Here is a 22429-nt window from a genome sequence, read left to right as displayed (position 1 = left end):
AATATAGTGTTATCTCATAATCAGAAAAGATAACATTTGTGATTATGTTATAGTTATGCCTCTTTTTCAGCCTTTGTTGTCTCTGACCCAAAGATTACAATGCACCATGTTGCTAACATAAAACGGATGATTTAGAAATATAAAAATCATAGGAGCTTAGCATTAAGGGGTACAAAAGATAACAAACTAAGCTGCAATCATGTTATAATCTTCAGGTTGGTAAATATTTAAAGGAGGTTAAAGGAGGTATCATGTATACTAAGAAACAGAAGTTTGAGATAAACACAGTACAAAAATGGAGAAAATTAAATTATTTACATTATCTATTTATGTCTATGAATAAAAGCATTCCTAATGGAGTCAGGGACCTGAGAGTAAAACACTATATTTGATAGTTTCTGAACAATAGAAGAATTGTAAAATTTTGCTTTCCATTTCTTGTTGAGGCAACTGATTTCTTGATTATTTATCTACAGTGTAAAACACTATAAAGTTTTTCAGTCTAAAGTACTTTTTATTATATAATTAACAATATAAACAATCATTTATAATCCTGAAAGAATATTACAATTTAAATTGGTTACCTATCCAATATTATAAGTTTCTGTTTGCATAATTTTGGAGACGTGTACACCTCTGCATATATTCTTAGTGGAGATATTTGCGGTTTTGAGAATTGAATGGAAATACATGAAGTTGTGGTTTACTTTGGTTAATGATTTTTTTTCATTTACCTAAGACCGTTTTATCAGTAGTTTGCACATTGTACATGCACAATTATCTGTTATGAGATAAGTTAACATTTTCTATACAATCTTGGCAAATGCTCTGAAGAATTGATATTTTTCTTTTCTCTCATATTGCTTTATTTATAATGGTTATTTGATATAAATTTTATGGAAATTAAACTTGTTCTTCTACATTCTTTACAGAAGTGGATAGAATCTCAATCACAGCTGCACATTAGCTGCTAAATAGCAAATGAAAGGAAACATTAGGTGGTCCCCAAAACAATGGCATATCTGCATGTCAAATAATAGATGCATAAAATCAGTTCACAGTGGATCCTATGGAAAATCAAAGCATGTTGCATTTAATTTTCATTATGAACCTTCCTTGAGTTGTGACAGAGAAAAACAATACAGGTAAATATACAATTGTAAACAAAATCCCTATAATAAATCTAAATTTAATTTGTCAACTGTTTTTTGATGAGAAAAACCATAATTGACTAAGAGGTTAAGGTATTTAATAACAATCTGATCTGTGATTGTGCACTAAACCTTTGGTTAACTGGGTCACATATTCATTTTGCACATTTTCTCGGTCTTCTGTGATCAATAAGTTAGCATTAAATATTATTTATTCACTATAGTTATTTTATTGATCAATTAAACAGTTGCCATGTTTACATTTACAATAAGCTTCATATCCATAGATTGTGGTATCTTTTTTGTTTTCATTTCAAATCATGTTTGTTTAAAAATACTACCTTTTACTTTGCTTTGCATCCAACCACTATAAGATAATCTATGTTGTTCATTGTAAAGGCCCCGGTGATCATGATTTTTTAAACTCTGTTTTGTAGCTCTTCCTTTATAGCTCAAATTTATCTGAATAAAAAGAATCATGAACTACATTACTTCCCGAGAAGACACTGAAAAGCATAGTGCATAGAGCATTTATTCATCAGTTAGCTTTTTCCTGTGAGTGCAGTGACAATAAACCAACAAACAAATAAAAATAAATCCCCCAATACTGAAAACAATAAAATAAATCAAACAAACCCTATGATTTACAAACATAGCTTATTAAAACTAAGGATTAGAAGAATAGTCTCTGTCGATTTATTTCCCTACAGAAACAGTCAAGCTGAGCTGTGGTCACTGACATTTTTCAATGTTGCAGGCTGTTTGCTCACACTAAAACATGGGTTGGCATTTTCTGAGTAGAGATGTTTGCAAATTTTACAGAGTAATAAAATATTCAGTGAATAGATTGTAAAGCACTTAACAAGGTTTTAGAGGCACATGAATACTAATAGATGCAATCATTTGGGGAAAGGATACAGGCGTCATCACACACATGTACTCACAAGCACTCTCTAGACATCTTCTGGGCTTATTTCTCATTTTACAAATACCCCCAAGATAGAGAAAGGTTAAAAAAGGAAGGTAAATAAATTTGGGATTTTCAGAACCAACTTATTTTTGTAAATATCTATGACATTATTTTATTATTTTCTCAGGAAACTATATAGTACTTTAAATAAAAGACATCAATTGAAAACTATTTTAAGGTAACAAACCAAACCATTGAAAAATTCTTCAACATGCAATTCCTTTCACCTACTCTACTTATATTATTTGTATTTTAGACTAATTGTCTATTTTTCCATAGAAATTGCAAACATTTTCATGCAATGTTAGAAATCCATGTCTAAAATGGGGAAAAAAAAAAAAAAAAACCAGGGAGCAAGAGATTGTAAGGCACTTGGAGTGCACTGGCAGTGGGTAGCAGACGGGTCCTTTGAAGCTAATGTACTCAAATTTCCTGGGGCTACTGCCATCTTCCACAGGAGCAGACTCTGAATGAAAAATATTTCTGTCTAATCCTGCTGAAGACAGATAAGTCTGCCAATTGAAACTATAAAATCCTGACAGCCGATGGCATCAGTTTTGTAATAGCAAAAGACGGATCCTGAAAAAATCAGGAAAGGAACAGCACTCTGACAGCAAGAAACTAACACATTTGACAAGAAATTGGGTCTATGATCATTGCTAGTCAAACAAGATGTCTGTTCATTCAAAGCCTCAAAATTACCTTCCTTTCCTAAATTCCATTTCATTACTGACATTTTCTCTTCTTTCTCCCTCAAGTTAAAAAATAAAAGACAAAGCAAAAAAAAAAAAAAAAAAAAAAAAATCTTGCAGAGGTTCATGAGTTTGATGTATTTTACCAGGAAACAACCCTTGCTATTTCCTTTTAATAAAAACCACAATCAAAAGATACAAGGATCCCTACTCTGTGCTCAATCACAATGCCAGACTCTGTGCTCAATCATACTGGCCAGACTTATTTATAAAACCTTTTCTCTTTAACCACTGAGTCACTTCCCCTTTCAGATTCTAAAGAAGCTTGTGCTCCAACATCCATCACTCATCTGTCTTAAAACCCATAATGTTGTTGTTCACTATTAGTCTTAGGCTGTGTTGCCTTGTTTGACAAAAGAAGCAAAAATGTCACCATTTTAAAATTCAGTGTATGAAAACCACCAAACTACTAGACATAAGGCATAAAGAAGTGAAACTTCACTTCTTTTTGGATATTTTATGTAGGTAATATTTAACTTAATTTCCATCTTTACATAATCATTATGAATATTTGTTTAACAGGTTTTAGTACTAAGTAGCTGTTTCTCAATACCAACATATTTTGCAACAAATTTTATTATATGACATGACTTAGAGAATCTTCCCAGGTGTTTTAGAAATGATGATGATATAATTACCCCCAAGAAACTGATAACCTGATAAAACAAAGCTTTTTAAAATATGGCATATTTTTATCTTAATACTATTTTAATGAATTCTCTTTATCCAATTTTAATTTCAAACATTTATAAATCAATCTCATTTGGAAATACCAATATTTACTTGTGCTTTCAGCATTCAACAAACTATTGTACAGATGGTAGCCAAATGCTCTCATGTAGTATATTTTAGGAGACCAAATGTAAATGGGAATTTAATATGTATAAATATCTTGCTTAATGTTTTGGAGTCCAATAAAATTATACAAGCAATGGGAAATTAGCCATTAATATGAAATCCTGTGTTCATCCAATTACAGATGTCTAATGACTTTCCATAGCCATATTTTTATAAACAAATACCATTTAATAAGTAAACCACTCCTAAAATTGTTAGTCATCACAGGACATAACTCATTTGAATTTGAATGTCTAATTGTGCTGTTCATTTAGTAGGGTGCATCACCAGACACTTGGCTTGGAATAAACCAGCAAGTACTTAGCTAGTATAGATCAATCACATTCCTATCACAGTGACCACTCCTAAATAGCATGCAATATACGAAGAAGCTTGAAGAATAAGTCTATACAGCTGAAAGACTTGGCTCTGCAGTATATCAGTGTGTATTACATGTCTTGTGAATCCTCACTGCAATATGTAAGATGTGTGTACTTTGAGTTTCATATTATTCTTGAGGGTTTGTATAATTACACACATATGGTATGATGTAATCGAAGAGAAAAGCATCTGGAAAAACTAGGCATGCTGCTGTAGTTATAGTTATTGTAATGAGAAAATAGTTTGATATCTGTGATGTTTAGGTAATGATTACGTGCAGATCTACTGAGGTATTTCTGGATGTGCTAGTGTCATATTGTAAGAAAAGGAACAAACTAAGTTGTACAAGTTGTTAAAATACTCAGATCATGAAAAAAAACATACTTTAGAAACCACCTGAAGACAGACGTTAAAGGGAGAGTTTAATTAGAGGTCTCCATCAGTTCTGTAACATAAAAACTAAAAGACTCAGATACTGATATTTGAGATTCAAAATTCACCCTGAATATCAGAAAAGCAAAGCAGCAGGCCACTAGCTCTCAGCTCAGTCAGAAAGCATTGATCCACATATGAGCTCTTCACCAAGTCTTAAACTGTTGCCTCTCCTCAATGTGGCTGGAGAACGAATGGCTCTCTGAGACCTTGCTCCTGTCTTATATACTTCCTTAATATTAGGATTAAAGGTGTGAGCTATAATTCTTTTTAGATTGATTCACTCTTGTATAGATCTATGTGCCTTTGGACTCACAGAGATCCTGAGTCCTAGAATTAAAGGTATATACCACTACCTCCTTCTACCTGATGGGATTAAAGGTGTGTCACCACTGCCTAATCTCCATAGCCTGAGACTGACTTTGCTTTCTGAATTCTCAGGCAAGCTTTAATAAATCATAAATAATATATTCCTGAATAAGTGCTTCCTCTTGAAGGTCAGAAATTCCTGAAGAAGAAAGAGAGAAAAGACTGTAGGAATAAGGTATAGAGGGCATTAGGAGAATATGGACCACTAAATCAACCACACAGGGTTTGCTCGAGCTCACTGAGATTGCATGGGGGTACATGTGGGTACATGGGGGTGTATGGGGTACAGGGGGAGTGTATCAGGTCCTCTTTGAATATGTTGTGACTATTAGCTTGGTGTTTTGTAGAACTACATCAGTGGGATTAAGGGTATCACTGAACTTTTTTCCTGTTTTGGGGACTATTTTCCTTCTCTTGGGTTACCTTTTACAGCCTTGATATGAGAGTTTTACCCTTGTCTAAATGTATCCAGATTTGCCCTATTTTACTGAAGTCTCTTGGAGATAGATTCTTTCCTGAGCAGGAAACAGAAAAGTATATCTGTAGGAGAAGAGAGATGGGGTAGGGCTTGCAGGAGTGCAGGGAAAGGGAAACTGATCTGGATGTATTGTATGAGAGAAGAATCTATTTTCAATAAAAAAGAAGGATTAAAGGAAGGAAGGAAGGAAGGAATGAATGAAGGAAGGGCAGAAGGGAGTGAGGGAAGGAGGGAAGGAGAGGAGAGAAGAAGAAAATGAAGGAAGAATTCAAGATGTCAAAGATTCCTGAACATTGGAAATCTGTTTCACTAGTATACAATTTAAATCTGCTTTAAGAAAAAATCAGTAACTTAAAAAAAGAAAAAATAGCATATTATGTAATAAAGTAATAATGGTATTTTAATGGAGACAACTGACATAGATCTATTTTCCACAGTGTTGATTTCACATGAAATATGAAGAAGCTAGCTAGGATATCACATACAGAAGAATCTTGTCATATACAGTAGAAATTAGGAAGGGGCAAGACAGGTTTGAACAAAAAGATGCTTTGGCCTCTGCTGCAAATCATGAAGGGATTTTGAGTAAAAATAATTGAGTCAACAAAAAGGGGTTAGAGCTCAGATACTACATTGTTAGTGGGTATATAGTTCTAGCTATTTTATTCCTTTATTTCTGGAGAACCTTGTCATAAAAACCTGAGATCTTGTCTGTTTTCTGAAAAGATGATTTTTAAAAGCCAGTGGGACATGAGACCTAGATATATATAAATCTTCCTCATTTCATTCTTTATCACTATCACTCCTGTCTTCTATATGTGTATTCCTTTATACTACACTACCATTTTCATATTTTAATATAAGCAAATATTTTAAATAACTTTCTAAGCACATTTCCCTATTTATGGTTTCAAACCCAATATAATATTTAGGATATGTCTGTGGCATAATTTTATTTCAGTAGCTGGCAGATTTTCCTCATAGTGTCACTTCCCCTGTCTTTATCTCAACATGTTTTGAGTGGGTGATATTGCCATGTAGATGTACTAGGGGGGAATTTCAAACTCCAAGTGTGTCAGAATGAAGATACTGTTTAGTGGCCTCTATTCAGCTATAAACTTTCTGTTACCAATTCTATGAAGTATATTACCCTCATTCTTGGCATTGCTTTCAGAACTAAAGTCCCATTTACTTCTATACTTACTTAAGTCATTAAATATTGCTCAGTTCTTCACCCCTTAGGACTGTGTACTTAATTTATGTGGATTGTTGTCTCAATCCTGAACCACATGGGTCCTTACTCTCATCACCAGATTCCACAGACCACTGCTCATTCTTTATCTATTTGCCTAATGAAGCTTTGCACAGACTTTAACTGTAATCCCTTGAAAGGCTTAGGTATTGGATCCATGTTCATCCTTGACATGTATGCTTATATTACCATTTGTTGTGGTTTCCAGATAAAGCATGCTTATTATAACTTTTTCCAACATTTCTAGAACTTGTTTCTAGATACCTACTTTACTAGTTTCACATAATTCTATCCTATATTTAAGATTTATAATATTTAAGGCAACTTTACTCATTATTGTAACCATACATTCATAAATCTACATTCAAACATTTAATTTCTTCTACATTAAAGAAAATCAGCTCCTTTATGAAGCACATCCATTATTTACTTTCCTTACAAAGGCATTCTCCCTTCTAATCTGTTTTGAATTCACATTAATCAAATGCTTTCTCCATCATTATATATAAGTCAGAAATAATCTCCTTGGTGTTTAATCCTATGCTCAGTTTTAAATCTTCATTTGCATGATAGCTGAACATAATTAACAATTCCTTATTTTGCAGAAATAGTATAACTCTGCTCTATGAAATCCATATTCCTTTTTGTTCTTAGGGCTTTTTCCTAACCCCTCTTCATTTACTTGCTGTATTCATCAGACATTCTGGTTTCATTTTGTGCTGGCTCCTGATGAGTTCATCATTTTCCATAGCTATGCCATTTACAAGTTTTGGATGAACTACCAAATCATATACACAACCAAATTTTCCCATCTTTATCTCACAACATTTGCATTTCCAATACATGTTTCAGACAGGTCATGCCATGTGTGTATATTATCAATACCTCCCTGTAAATAACACTTGGGGCTCCAAAGTTTTTCTTAAGATTAGCTCATGGGCTAGACTTTCCCCAATCTATAGTGTGCTTATGGTGCTAAAAACCATGAGGCTTGCACATGATGAGCAAATATGCTAAGATAACTCTCTCATTTAGATACCACTCAGTTTTACATGCTTTTTTCCCAAAATGTTTGTGATCATATGCATTTTGCCAAGCACAAGTCACTAATTTTCATTTTTTTTCACTATCATTCAATTCATGGTTCCAATATATTTCAGTGATTATTGAGGTAACATCCTATCCAGCCCTGCTCTCTCTGTTTTGCTTCTCAACTAAGTATATTTTCAATATTAACAATCCCTTTACTTTTTTGTAAAACATATGAAGTCAAGTCAATTTTGTTAATGATTACCAATATATTTTATCTCAGTTAGTTCTATGTTTGTTTATACTTTTACCATCTGACCTGCCTTCCTTCCTCATTTTACTCATTCTATCCTTATATATAACACATATATTCTACTATCCCCAGTTGTTACATTTATTACTTGGGTTGCAAGATTAAAGCATCAAATAGATGTAGCTGCATGGAATTTCATTTGGAGATTTCACTGTATTATATATATCTATGTAACTATTATTCTTGTAATTTTGTTATAATTATGGGTTATTGTATAAACTGAAATCAAGTATGATTATAACTCCTGTAGTATTGTTTTATTATTATTATTATTATCATTATTATTAATGACTATTGAGCTTATCTTAGTTTTTGTTCATGTATTTAAATTTTGAGATTGTTTACTCTGTTTCTGAAGAAAGGGCCAAGTATTTTTATTGGGATTACATTGAATCTGTAGTTTGCTTTTGATAGGATGGCAATTTTCATATCATTAATTTTTTTCTAATCTGTGAACTACATTTGAATCAGAAATATTTCCATTATCTCATGCCATCTTTTAATTCCTCATTGATTTTCTTAATGATTCATGACAGATTATTTTCCTTGGTTTGATTTATTCCCAAGTATTTTACTTGTTTTTATAGATAATGGGAATGAGATTTTTCCCTCTAATTTCTTTTACAGTAAGTTTATCATTGATTAATAGAAAGGCTATTGATTTTGTGTGTCTGTTGATTTTATATCTTACTACTTTGAAGAAAGTGTTTCTTATTTCTAGAAGTTTTTGATGAAAATTTTAGGGTCTCTTTTTTATAATTTATTCTTTTAAATTTTGTTTTACATTTAAACCAAATTTCTCCACATCCCACACCTCTTCCTGCTCCTTTATGCCTCCCTATCAGGCCACATCCAGTCCAATCCTCCTCAAAGTTATGTTCTTTCATGAGGAGTCAAAAAAGTCTCTCATAATATGTTGGCAGGGCAGGATCAAGCCCCTGCCCTATGCATTAAGGCTATCCATTGCATCCCATCACAGAGAATGTACTACCTTATGTACATCACTAGATTAAAGAAGGCCTAGTTTTGTCATATGAAGTCTCCACAGCTATTGGTCTAGGGTTCATGAATTTCCACAAGATTGGTTCAGCTGTCTCTGTAGAATTCTCCATCATGATGTTGACCTCCTTTACTCATATATTCCTTCCTCCATCTTTGAACTGTATTCCTGAAGCTGGCCTGGTATTTGGTTGTGGATCTCTGCATCTGATTCCATCAATTACTGGATAAAGTCTCTGTGATGATAGTTGTGGTATTCACAAATCTGATTGCATGAGTAGGTCTTATTTTTATATAATTATATAATCTGATATTATTAGTATGCTTTGACCTTCTGATTTTCTGCTTTTATCCATTTTGTTTCCTTGTCTTACCATTTCATACTATGTAAAACTTCAAACACTGTATTGAATGATAGTGGAGAGAGTAAACACCCTTGTATTATTCTTTATATTAGCGAGAATGTGTTTTTCTCCACTTACAATTAATGTCACTGTGGTCTGCCATACCTTTATTATATAACATAGACTATTTTGTGTCATATTTTTACTTTTATTCAATTCTAGAAATATTTTATCTACTTGTTGGTTTTCAGTAATTATTCTATAGTGTACTGTTTAGTGTCCATGAATTATTGTGCTTTCCCTAGCTTCAGCTTTTGTTGATATGTAGCTTTTCTACAGTGTAGTAACACTGAATACAGGACATTATTTCAGTTTCACTATATTATTGGGACTTGTTTTGTACACTAATGTGTGATTAATTTTGAAGGGGTATCCTATAGGCTCAGAAGAAAATGTATTCTCTACTACTTTTGTGGAATATATTTTAGATATCTATTAGGTTAATTCACTTTATGATATCATTTAACTCCATCTACCTGTTTAGGAATTGTTCAGATAACCTGACTTGTGGTGAAAGTGAGGCATTGAAGTCACAAATTATAGCAGAGTTTGGATAATTGTTGGCTTTAGATTTAGTATTTCTTATGTAGGGGAATGCCATCCAGGTGAGGTCATGTAGATCTGACAGGTCCTGTGAAGTAGGGACTAGGGCTTCTCTCCTGTCTCTAGATTAAGGCAGTTATCCCTCCATGGGGGATATGTTTGCAAAGTCAATTTTGTGCACCAGGGATACATCCTGACACCACTGTCTGAGGTCTATTAGACTGCTCAGTCCTTCTGGCTGAGACCCATATTCAGGGGGGCCCAAGTCAGTCCCATGCTGGCTTCCCAGCTATCAGTCTAGTGGCATTTAGCTCCTCCTTGTTCAGGTAAGCTGTCTCTATGTGCTTCTGCTGCATGGTCTTGTCCTCTCCATCTGCTTCTGGGTTCTAGTTCAACTCAGTGTTTATGTATGGGTGTTTGCTCCTATTTTCAACAGGCATTAGTTGAGGGCTCCATGGAGAAGTTAGTTGTTGATCTCACTCTCCGGGAAGGGCATGTAGGATAGCCTTTCCACGGAAGCTCAAATTGTTAGTTGGGAGCAGTCTTGTAGTTCTCTCAACCTTTCTTTGTGTTCAACTTTATCCTCAAACCAATGTTGTCTACCTCTTTTATGTTCTCTCTCTCTGTCTCTCTCTTTCTCTTTCCTATCTTCCATTCCTAACCAGGCTCAATCCTCCTAGTTGCACATGCCTTCCTCTCCTCCCCCTCATTTTCTCCTACTTCTCTCTCCATTAGCTGTCCTCCCCCACTTTACCTGAGCTCTGGGGGACTTGTCCCTCCCCAGTTCTGTGAGGGACTTTATATGAATCTCTTAGAATACACCTTGTATCCTAGTTTGTCTGGTGATGTGAATTATAGGCCGGTGATCATTTGATCTAGGTCTAAAATCCCCATATAAGTGAGTACATACTGTGTTCCTCTTTTTGTGACTGGGTTACCTCATTCAGGATGGTTTCTTCAAGTGCCATCCACTTGCCTGCGAATTTCAAGATACCATTATTTTTTTCTACAGAGTAGTATTCCATTGTGTAGATGTGCCACATCTTCATTAACCATTCTTCAATTGAGGGGCATCTAGGTTGCTTCCAGGTTCTTGCTATTACAAATAGTGCTGCTATGAACATAGTTGAACAGATGTCTTTGTTGCATTGATGTGAATCCTTTGGGTATATGCCTAAGAGGGGGATTGCAGGGTCCTGTGGTAAACTAATTCCCATTTTCCTGAGGAACCGCCATACTGATCTCCAAAATGGCTGTATGAGTTTGCACTACCACCAGCAGTGGAGGAGTGTTCCAATTTCTCCACATCCTCTCCAACATAAGTCATCACTGGTGTTTCTAATTTTAGCCATTCTGGCAGTGGTAAGATGGTATCTCAAAGTTGTTTTGATTTGCATTTCCCTGATAGCTAAGGATGTGGAGCAATTTCTTAAGTGTCTTTCAGCCTTTTTGATTTCCTCCATTGACAATTCTTTCTTCAGTTCTGTACCCCATTTTTTAATAGTGTTATTTGGTGTTTTGTTGACTAGTTTCCCGAGTTCTTTGTGTATTTTGGAGATCAGCCCTTTGTCGGATATAGGATTGGTGAAAATCTTTTCCCAGTCTGTGGGCTGCCGTTTGGTCTTGTCGACTGTGTCCTTTGCCTTACAGAAGCTTCTAAGTTTTGAAGAGGTCCCATTTATTAATTGTTTCTCTCAGTGTCTGTGCCCCTGGAGTTATGTTCAAGAAGCGGTCTCCTATACCAATTTGTTCAAGGGTACCTCCTACTTTCTCTTCTAAGAGGTTCAATGTGGCTGGATTGATGTTGAGGTCTTTGATCCATTTGGACTTGAGTTTTGTGCATGGCAACAGACATGCGTCTATCTGCAGTCTTCTACACACCCTCATCCAATTGTGCCAGCAACATTTGTTGAAGATGCTGTCCTTGCCCCATTGTATAATTTTAGCTGTTTTGTGGAAAATCAGGTGTTTATAGGTGCGTGGATTAATATCAGGATTTTCAATTCAATACCATTGGTCTACCTGTCTATTTTTATGCCAATACCAGGCTGTTTTCAGAACTATAGCTCTGTAGTAGAGCTTAAAGTCAGGAATGGTGATGTCTCCTGAAGTTCTTTTATTGTATAGGGTTGTTTTGGCTATCCTGGGTCTTTTGTTTTTCCATATAAAGTTGATTATTATCCTTTCAAGGTCCGTGAAGAATTGGGGTGGGGGGATGGGAGGGGAGGGTGTTTAGAGTGCATGTGTGAGGGCAGAGAGGGTAAAAAGGAGGGAAGGAGGGAGGGAAGGAGGGAAGGAGGGCTGGGGGAGGGAGGGAGGGAGGGAGAGGGAACTGGGATCAACATGTAAAATAATAAATTAAATTAAAGAAAATGCTTTGACTCCAAAATTTATGTTCAAGGACAAGTTACTGGAGAAAAGGATTTCTATTTTTGTTTCCACAGAAAATGAAAAGATGTGGATTCCTTCCAGACTATTGTGGTTTGATCATGCCAGACAGCCTGAAACAGAGTACAAGCTGATCCTACATTCAAAACAGCTGGACAAAACAGCCCTACAGACTAAAGCCAGGATATCTGAATCTTCGAATCCCCCAAGACAGTGCCCCTTACCAGCAGGAAGTAGTTTGGAAAGAACGACGCCCAAATTCCCAAATATTTTGTATAAATATTTGTTTTCATTTAATTGGAATTTGTTATATAAAATTAAATAAAAAAATCCAAAAAAAAAAAAAGATTTAGTATTTCTTATTTTATGTAATTGACAGCACCTGTGTTTGGTGCTGTGCATTTAGAATGGTGGATTCCTCTTGGTATAATATTTTCTTAATGAGTATTAAATGACCTTTTTTATCTATTTAGACTGGCTTTGATTTGAAATATATTTTCTTCCTTCTTAAAGTAGCTCTTTCTGCTTGATTCCTAGTTTAGAATGTTTGAAACAAGTTTCTCATCCATGTAACTGAACTTGATGTTTGCCACTGTTAGCAAGATGTGATCCTTAGGGACAAGGAAAGATGGATCTGGTCTTAATCCAATTGGCTAGTTTGTGTTTTTGCGGAACAATTTAGAACATTAATATTCAGAGTTATTATTGAAAAATAAATATTAATTTGCATTATTTAGAGTGTTTTCCACATCCCTATTTTGACTATCTTAGTATTGTTTATTTATTCCCTATACCCTATTCATTTGATTAAAGTATTTCTCTCACTGTCTATAGGACTCTCCATGGACCCCTGAGGCATGTTGAGCAAGCCTGAGCTGTTGGCTGGAACATTTTGCAGTTTTAGCTGGACCATCTTGTAACAGAGTAGTACTTGGTACTCTTCTTGATTTGCTAACACACATTCTCTGGGGAGGAACTTAGCCTGAGAACTTGCACACTTGACCCTTGATTGTTTTCTACTGTGCTGTGAGTCAGTATATAAGCCTGCTCCTTCCCCTCAATAAACAGCATTTGGCATTCCGATATTCCTGTTGCACAAAAGACCTGCTATCTTGTCTTTTATTTAAATCTCTAGGCCTTAGCCCAATTAGTGGAACAGATTGTAGGGCAGGCACTACAAGTGGAGGTCCCACTAGGATTGGGAAGAAAGGATCTCCTAAGAGATCTCCTTCAGAGGCCAGAAGGCATAGTAAGTAAATGAGGGTGAATTGAAGGATGAGTGCCAGTAACTCTAAGGAAACTCTCAGTGGGCAATTAGTGGCCCTATTGAAAAGACAGGGTACCTGGATTAAAATTAAGACAGCTAAAACATTCATTGCCATATTAGAAAAACATAGTCCTTGGTTTATACACTCCAGAGGCTTAAACACCCCTGATAGGGAACAGGTAAAAGGATATCTCAAAAAGGCTTTTAAAGAATAAAAGCCTGATAATTTCCCTTTCATGTCTAGTTAAAGATGCACTCCTGAGCAACAATTTCAAAGTAAAAGAACAAATGGCAGGGATGAATAGTACTTGGAGGAAGTACAAGATTTAGAATCTGTAAAGTCTATCTGGGAATAAGAGGGATCCCAACTAGGTGATGATAATTTTATCATAACTGATGAAGAAGATACTTTGGAAGCAGAAATTGAACAGTTAAAACAAAGAATTGCTGAAGCTGATGAGCACAAATGCTGTTCACTGTGGCACAACCCCTTTTCTTGTGATCCCTTTAGTAGGGCCTCTGCACCTTGAGGGACAGAGGAGGAGGTCAAAGATTTAACAGCCAAAGTAGAAACATTAGGAAAGGAAAAACAAGCTTTCCCTGTGATTGAGACAGTGGATCCTCAGAGTAACAGGGTTAGGGAGCACAACCCATGAAATTCCAAAGACATAAAACAACTTAAGGAGACTGTCACTGCTTATGGACCCCATGCTCCTTTCACTCCGGAATTTTTTGAGTCTTTTGCAGTGTTAAATTGCACCACTAGTGATTGGATGCAGCTCTGTAGAGCCATACTGAGTAGGGGCTAGGTGCTAGCTATTACCTTTTCTCAGAAGGTTCTCAGATGCTCACAAGTATGGCTCTTTTTCCTGACCACTAACTATAGTTTGAGTAAAGTAGTTATAAAATTGCACTTCGGTCCAAAGGATAAGAATTTTCTGCTTCATTTCAGGCACTTGTGTTCTGGCTCCCTAAATTTCTTTATAACTTATGCTACTAATTTTGGAGGAACTCTCAATTGTTCTCAGCAGGTCTGCCAACTGGTTAGCTGCTGGATGTGTGAAACAACAGCTGTCGTGGTTCTCGTACCTGGAGTGATAGAGACCTCCTCTACAGATGACCAACTTATATGGCATAGAGGAAAAAAAGAATTCAGGATCGCAGCCGTGATTATTATTGCAATTGATATCTTGCCACTGCAGTAACACTTTCAAGCATAGCCTTTTCCTAATGTGTAGATACTGCAAGCACAGTGGCTAAAGCCTTAGCCACCCAAAAAACATTTGATTATCTAGTACAAATTGGCATTTTAAAACTAAATCTACAAACTAGCCTCCTACAGAAACAATTGGATTTATTGTGGAAGGCCCAAATAGCTTCTTCTTCTCCTTCATTCACACGTATCTGTGTTACCCCTGCTAAAATTAAGAATGTATCAGTTGTAGTTAGGTTTCTCCAAGGGGCCTGTAGTTATCAGTTTTTAAGTTATACACATGCTTTAGCCATGCAGATCATTAACATCATTGAAACCCAAGTACCACCACCTGCCAGTGCAGAGGACCTTTTACAAGGATTTCAACTCACTGGCAGATTAATTAGAGAATGATTTCAACTCATGAGGCTCATAGCTCTTGCCCTTGGTGCTATCTGCCTGATCTGCCTATGATGCCACAGCATTAGGCTGTGAAAGTCCAACTTTCAAACAAGGCAGATTCTACTGTCTTTAGTTGAAGAGAATGCCTCTTCCCAAGTATGGCTGAACTTACAGACAAAATAATCACCAGAGACAGATAAGGCAGAAGGGGGCAAATATCCAACCATAGACAGGAAGGTTACAGGCCTGGATAACCTCTCTGATGATGGGTAGAGAATTATGCTGACATCCTCTGCTACCTAAGACAAGTGTTACTTTATATTAAAAGAAAGGGGGATATGTTGGGCCCTTCATGGACTCCCAAGCCACCTTGAGCAAGCCTGAGCTGTTGGCCAAAACATTCTGCAGTTTTAATTGGAAAATCTTGCACCAGAGTAGTTCTTAATTCTTTTCTTGTTTTTGATAACAAATATTTCCTGGGGAGGAACTTAGCACATGAACTTGCATGCTTGACCCTTGATTATTTTCCACTGTTCTGTGAGTCAGTATATAAGCCTGCTCCTTCCCCTGAATTAATGGAATTTGGCATTTAGAATTCCAACATTCCTGTTGCATTAATGACCTGCTGTCTTGTCTTTTATTTAAATCTGTAGACTTTAGCCTGATTAGTGGAACACATTGTGGGGCAGGCACTACAACTCTCCTCCACAGAGATGGTTTAGTGGTTAAAAATTTTTTTGTGTCATGAAAAGTTTGAACTTACTCTTCATTTTTAATACATGATTCTTCTGGGTATAATAGTCTAGGGTAATAGTTGTGGTATTTCAAAGCTTGAAATACATCTGGCCTTTGTGTATTTAAACTTTGCTCAAATAATTAGTTTTTACTCAGGTTATCTCACACATATAATTAACTTATTTTTTCTCTTGTGTTTTTCAATACCTTCTGTTTAATCTTAATGTTTAATATTGTTATTATGTCATGAGGAGTATTTATTCTAGCACTATCTCTTTGATGTTCCATTCATCTTCTGTAATTGGATAGTCTATTCTTCTAGGTTTGCAAACATTTATTCTATGATTTTATTGTAAATATGTTTTATGCTTTTGGTATGTTGTTCTCCTTCTTCTATATCTATCATATGACAGTCTCCCCTCCCCTGGTATCTCACGGGTATTTCATGTCATGTTCATGCATTTTTCTAAAAACATCCTTGATTTTCAACAGAATCAGAGAGCTGCTCTTACTCTTTCAATATAGGTAATCAGATGATTTAGTCCACTGATGAGGTTTTCCACTGATTTATTTTAGGCTCATTGAGATTTTCATTTCTAGCCAATTTCACCTTGACTTCTCTCCAGCAATTACATTTCTTTGTTTAATTCTAATTTTAACTTGGATTTAATTCCCTTTCTCATTCATTGTTTTATATTAGTCCTCTTAAAATATACTCAAGTCTTCTTTGAATAATCTGGAAAAAGTTACAATTGAAAACTTGAAAACAACCACACTTTTCGAAAGTTCTTCTATGCAGTTTTCACTACAGGCCATTGTTATGTTGTCATTAATTTTTAAATTAGACACGTTGTCTTGATTCTTCATATTGTTTTTATTTTTATGTTATGATTTGCACATGTGTAGCAAGTTTGTCAAGTTTTTTTTTTTTGTTGTTGTTGTTGTTTCTTCAGTTTTTGTTTAGAGCATCTTTCTTCTTTTAGCAGAGGCATTTTACAATATTCAAGAAGGGACAAAAGTTTACAGGCCATGAGATAGTGTTTTCCTGTTTGGTTCTGGGTTTGAAGGCATGAAACCTCCTACTAGGTTGCCATCTACATGTCAGGCAATGAGCAATGAGCAGTGACTGAGTCTGAAGGGACTTTACCATGGCAGTGTAGCTTACAGGCTGCTAACATTCTTTTCAATTATTTTATTTTATTTTCACCTCTCATATAATGCAGCCCAACTACATCTTTCCCTCCCTCCACTCTTCCCAATCCCCACCAATTTCCTTCTCCCTCAGATTATGTCCCTGCCAATCCACTACATGTCTGACCCTTGCCCCCTAAAAAGAGCAGGACTTCCAAGGGCATGAACCTGACACAGCCCAATAAGGTATGATGAAAGCAAGTACAAACCCTCCTATCAAGCCTTGGTGAGGCAACCCAGTAGGACGAAAAAGGTCCCAAGAGCAGCAAAGGACACCTCACTTCCACTCTCAGGACTCCCAACAAAACAGCAAGCCAACAACTATAACACATACACAGAGAACCTCACACATATTATGCATTGCTATTTCAGTCTGTGTTAGGCTCCATGAACCCTGCTTAGTTAATTCTGTAAGTTGTGCTTTTCAAACTCTCTGCCTTACATAATACATAATTCCTGATCTGCCTCTTACATTGGTTCCCTGAATTCCAAGGGGAGGGACCCAATGGATACCTCCATCCTGGGCTCTCTGTACACTAAATGTTTAGCTGTGGGTCTCTACATCCACTCCCATCAGCCACTGGAGGATGCTTCTCCAATGATAATAAGGCTAGTCACTGATCTATAACTATAACAGAACATCATTAGGAATCATTTCATTAAGTCTCATAATATCAGGACTTTGATGACAGTAAGTTTTATGTTATTTTTTTTAATAATTAAAAAGCCATCACATTCACAAATAAATAATGTATTATACCACACCTAAATATTTAGAGACTAGTATTCCCCAAGGTTTGGGTTACAGAGTGCCAAAGCTGAAGACTCACTCCTCACTGTTCTCCTTGGATATGAGATTTTTTTTTTCTTCATTGCACATGGAAAACATGACATGAGATATCCCGTTTTGTCATGAACAATGCAACCGTTTTAAGGCAGCCCTTGGAAGAATCACATATGGTTCAATGGCATTAAGAGAGAACCCAGATTACACATTGTCTTCCTTGTCTGGAGTCTCTCCCTTTTCCCAGTCTTTGACATCCTCTTGGCTGCTATGAACTATGCTGCTGGAAGTTGACTGCTGGGAATTGATGGGAGATGCCATTATGTATATGTGTTTCTCATACTGGTTAATGAATAAAGCACTGTTGGCCAATAGGAAAGCAAGATAGGCAGGACTAGGAGACAAGGAAGAAAGAGGGAGAAGGAAAGGAGTCAAGATGGAGAGTCTGGAGAAGGTAGAACCACCAGCCACATCTCGTTGGTAAAATCACGTGGATATACATAGAAATAGGTTAATAATTAAGACAGAGCTAGCCGATAAGAAACAAGTAACAGGCCAAAAGAATTATATCAAATAGAGAGTCTCAGTGAGTTATTTGGGGCTGGAGTGGCAGCGGGACAAGATCAGGCGGGCAGGCAGAAAAAACATACTCCTTACAAATGGCGCCCACGTGGCTAATAAGAACTTCCACGTAAAATTTAACAAAAGCTTTAAAAAGGGTTTTAGAAACAAAAGAACAGAGAAAAACAAGGTTTCTTGGTAGCAGCATTTTTCTCTTGCAAGAGACAAGCAGGATTGTGCAGCTCCTTTAAGGGAAGATTCCTGACTCAGCATAAGAGGCAAAAAAAAAAAAAAAAAAAAAAAAAAAACGCATGGCTTTAAAATAGCACTGCTAACAATTTATTGGTGTGTATGAGAGTTGGCGATGGCAGTGACCACATCTCCAACCTGGCAGCATGCCTGCTGGATGGCAGCGTTGAACAGGACAGTGACCACAGCTTTCATTGCTGGCAGTAAATGTACCAGCCGCCATCTTTGGTAAACCATGGCTGACACAGCTATGACTTTCATTTTAGTAATGTTGTTGTTTAACAGATAAAGACTTGTGTCCAGACAAAGATAAAGATTTACAGTAAAGACAGATTCATATTAAGAAAAACCTCTAAAGGTTTACGTGTGTTTTAAAATATACGTAGGCATGGAAAAAAAAATAAAATGGTTTTAAAAAGACAAAGAGGAACTGGGTATTGTGGCACACACCTTTACTCCCTGCACTCAGGAGACAGAGGCAAGCAGATCTCTGTGATTTGCAAAGTAAACCTGGTATGCAGAGTAAATTCCAGGACAGATAAGAGTTACACAGAGAAACCCTGTCTCAAAAAATAGATAAAAAACAGAATAATAAAAAAGCTGTAAAGATGGAGAGAATCTGGATACTGTATGGTATTATATTGTCTTTGTATTGTTTGACTGCTGAGGAAACAATTTGTTAAAACAAATGCTGCTGAATTAATTCAATTTATATATTTTAAAAATACTTTGACTCCAAAATTTAAGTTCAAGGACAAGTTATTGGGGAAACGGATTTCTAATTTTGTTTCCACAGAAAATGAAAAGCTGTGGATTCCTTCCAGACTAATGTGGTTTGATCAAGCCAGATCCCCTGAAGCAGAGGACCAGGTGATCTTACATTCAAAACAGCTGAACAAAGCAGCCTTGCAGACTACAGCCAGGATTTCTGTGTCTTCTTAGGCTCCCCCATAATAGCGCCCCCTACCAGCAGAAAGTAGTTTGGAAAGAACAACGCCCAAATTCCCAAATATTGTTTATAAATGTTTGTTTTCATTTTAATGGGCTTGAATATAAATGTTTAATGATCACAACCAATATCTTTTTAAAGGTAAAAAGGGAATTATGGTATAGATATGAATACTTTGTTTTGGAATGAATTTTCATTTATTGATACAAATGTAAGGTCAATTTTGTGATATGTATATTTCTCCTCTTGTTTAGGTATTGTGTTTTTATAGCTCACTTAGAAATGTAATGTATAATGTAGTACAGATTATAGATAATTACCTATGATAGTCAAAGCTTAGAGTTAAGTTAATTAGGGTTTCAAGACACACAGAGATGTATTTGAGATAGATAGGCATTCTTCAAACCTTTCAAAGACCTACAGAATATGGCATTTTAAATGGTTTAGGGTTTTTTGTGACAGTGAGACATATATCCTGGCCACACCACCTACATCAGAAAGGAAGATGTACATTAAAGAAACACATTATGGAGTTAGCTTTCAATATAGCAAGACTAGCCATTTGGACAAGATACTGCTCTTGTCTGGACTGTTTGACTTTGTGACGTATAATCTGGACATGCAGGACCCACAGAAAAGTGACTCCTGATTCAAAATGGACATTGCTACAGAGTTCCTGCTTCATGGAAGAGTCTACCAGACAGTCTGCAGGACACAAAGAAAAGTGACTGACAAACTGCCAATACAAGAAGACAGTTTAAAGTTTCCTGCTTTGCTAAAGAGTCTGACAGACACACTGTGGCCTATGGGCTGAAGATGGAAGATTACAGAAGAACTTCAGGTGACAGGCCAGGCAGTAAGTTGTCTCTGTCATTTCTAGAGTTAATATACTATCCTTCTGTGGTCTTTGAATGAGTTGAAGACAAATAGTTATGGTTATACTTTTCCTTAGTTAGGCTTAAAGATAAGTTACATATAGTACTTCAGACTCACAAAGATAGGGTAGATGTTGAAATATTATATTTAAATTTTACTAAATGTTAATGGACTAAATAATGTTAACTATGATTCTTATTTGATAACTATTATGTGATATATTTTGCTATACTAAAGTTAAAACCCTCCTTTTTTTTTTTAGACAGAAAAGAGGAGATGATGGGAGATGTCAATCTGTATATGTTTCTCATACTGGTTAATGAATAAAGCACTGTTGGCCAATAGGAAAGCAAGATAGGAAGGACTAGGAGACTAGGAGGAAAGAGGAAGTAGGAAAGAGGAGCCAAGATGGAGAGTGTGGAGAAAGCAGAATGCCTGCCTGTTCCCCAGTAAGAGAAATACATAGATCAGCAGAAATGTGTTAATAATTAAGACAGAGCTAGACAATAAGAAACAAATAACGGGCCAACAGAATTATATCAAATACAGAGTCTCTGTGTGTTAATTGGTGAGACCAGAGGCAGGTGGAAAAACCATACTCCTTACAGGGAATAGTCCTCTCTTGTGACTGGGAGGTATATATTTCTTTATTGTATTGTCATTTTCCTCCTTGCAGGACTCCTTAGAATCATTCATTGTAGTTTTAATCCCATCAGGCACATCTAAGTCTTCTGTCTCCAGTTTGGCTTCTTCGCAAGATGTTTCCTTTATCTTCGGGAGGGCAGTTCTCACTAAAGTTCCAACATCTGTTGCAGTCGGGTGGAAGGAGAGGATTCATTTCATTACAGGAGGTACATTTCCAATAGTCAGCTAAGGCGATTTCAGGCTCTCCTTCAAAGGAGTCCACATCATTTTTTTCCTGATTGAAACCTTGTGACTCGATAGACCTCATCCTCCTGCCCTCCTTCACTCTGGTTGTAATCTTCCAAGTCAAGAGCTCAACTTCAAATTCTACACTGAACTGATCAGACACCGAAACCTGATCCAACCAATCACCCTAGTATTCACTTACACAATCATCAAGAGCCTGATTTGAGGGGGGTCTCTGTGTACTCGTTGCTGCTGCCTCTTTTACAGCATATCTCTCTTAACACACACAAAGCCAGGCTTTCCTCAAAGGAAAGGGATCTGGGGTACTTCCTCTGTCGATCACCAGACAGCTCATCTGCCTTTCCTTCTGTCTCCCTAATTGTTCTCCTTCTAGATGAGGTATATGGTCTAGAAACTAAATCTAAACAAGGCATCTCTTCTTGTGGCTCTTGTGCAGGGTCTTTCTGTTCACTGCAACCTTCAGGCTGACATCTGCTCTTGCTCACTGATGTGAACGAGTCTGAAGACTCTTGCTGACTTACGACCACCAAGTTTCTGTAGATCATTGTATGTATTTTCCTGTGGTTTTTCCACAGAGAAACTTTGCACTCCAAATAAATCTCCTAGAAAATCATTTGAACAATACACAATATGTGCTGCTTCTCATCATATAATCGTTTAGTCATAATATACTGGCCAAGGTAAAATATAATCTCTTTCATAGTATAGATGTCTTTCTGCTCACTTACAGACTTTAACAACTTCACAAGCAACAGTTTTGATCGAACATAGGTCCTCTCAGGAGAGGCTCTATGGTCTCCAGGGAGGTCCCAGGTATCCCCTGTCCACTGGCCAGCGGACCAATCTGCTCATCCCAGCATGGCTCCCTCTGGCTGGACCTCCATGGGATGCAATGAGGCCCTGAGGCAGGGATTTGGGCCTGGGGGACAATTTTGCTCTGGTGCTGGAGCAGCAGGGGCTCCTCACTGAGAGTGCAGCCACCTCTGGGCTACTGCAGCTCAGGGGCCGCGCCCCTTCCCCCATTTCCTCCTTCT

General features: G+C 36.6%; 1 pseudogene; it reads right to left on the bottom strand.

The window, feature by feature from the left end:
- LOC127223007 (E3 ubiquitin-protein ligase Mdm2-like) overlaps nucleotides 1-22138 on the bottom strand; it is a 69262-nt pseudogene extending 47124 nt beyond the window's left edge.
- Between the last annotated feature and the right edge of the window lie 291 nt (nucleotides 22139-22429).

Source organism: Phodopus roborovskii, unplaced genomic scaffold (genome assembly GCF_943737965.1).
Source record: "Phodopus roborovskii unplaced genomic scaffold, PHOROB, whole genome shotgun sequence".
NCBI classification, from domain to species: domain Eukaryota; kingdom Metazoa; phylum Chordata; class Mammalia; order Rodentia; family Cricetidae; genus Phodopus; species Phodopus roborovskii.
The sequence above is the reverse complement of the archived record's forward strand: the minus strand, read 5'-3'. Positions and strand labels throughout refer to the sequence as shown.